This window comes from Crocuta crocuta, unplaced genomic scaffold (assembly GCF_008692635.1).
Source record: "Crocuta crocuta isolate KB4526 unplaced genomic scaffold, BGI_CrCroc_1.0 scaffold467, whole genome shotgun sequence".
NCBI classification, from domain to species: domain Eukaryota; kingdom Metazoa; phylum Chordata; class Mammalia; order Carnivora; family Hyaenidae; genus Crocuta; species Crocuta crocuta.
The window spans coordinates 3,799,908-3,800,282 of NW_027530632.1; the positions used below are offsets into that span (position 1 = coordinate 3,799,908).

Genomic DNA, 375 nt, shown 5'->3' on the forward strand with positions numbered 1-375 from the left:
ACCCCACCCCCCAGCCATGTGTATTTAATGCATTATGTATTAAAATCCAAAAAGGTAATAGTGCTTCTGTATTCACAGATAATATTCCCCTTTTTTCAAACTAGACCACCTCATATGACATCTGCTATCCCTTATGACTGTTGCCTTGCTTTTCTATTTCACACATAGCAAACACTTCCAAACAGAAAGGAGGTAAAAAGACCGTAATGATCAGTTTTCAAAATGTAAGCATTTTAGTCCTGTTAGAGTTTTTATAGAGTTAACTTTTAATCTAGAACTTAAGTGATCAGTCTTACCTGTACGAGTCGTTTACACCAGCGAAGGCTCTGCTGTTCAGGGCAGGGAAGCTAAATTCCAGACTGAAGATTCTCAGAC

The 375-nt window shown here is 38.1% G+C and overlaps 2 protein-coding genes across 2 annotated transcripts in view; one reads left to right on the forward strand and one right to left on the reverse strand.

Moving 5' to 3' along the window:
• GPR82 (G protein-coupled receptor 82) overlaps nucleotides 1-354 on the reverse strand; it is a 4,260-nt gene extending 3,906 nt beyond the window's left edge. Inside the window, exon 1 of the mRNA XM_077768539.1 lies at nucleotides 297-354. The gene's annotated coding sequence lies outside the window, so the exon portion shown is untranslated. The remainder of the gene's footprint in view (nucleotides 1-296) is intronic.
• The window catches only part of CASK (calcium/calmodulin dependent serine protein kinase), a gene marked incomplete at its 3' end in the record, with an annotated part of 276,912 nt that overhangs the window by 96,540 nt on the left and 179,997 nt on the right, over nucleotides 1-375 (forward strand). The gene's annotated exons all lie outside the window — the stretch shown is intronic.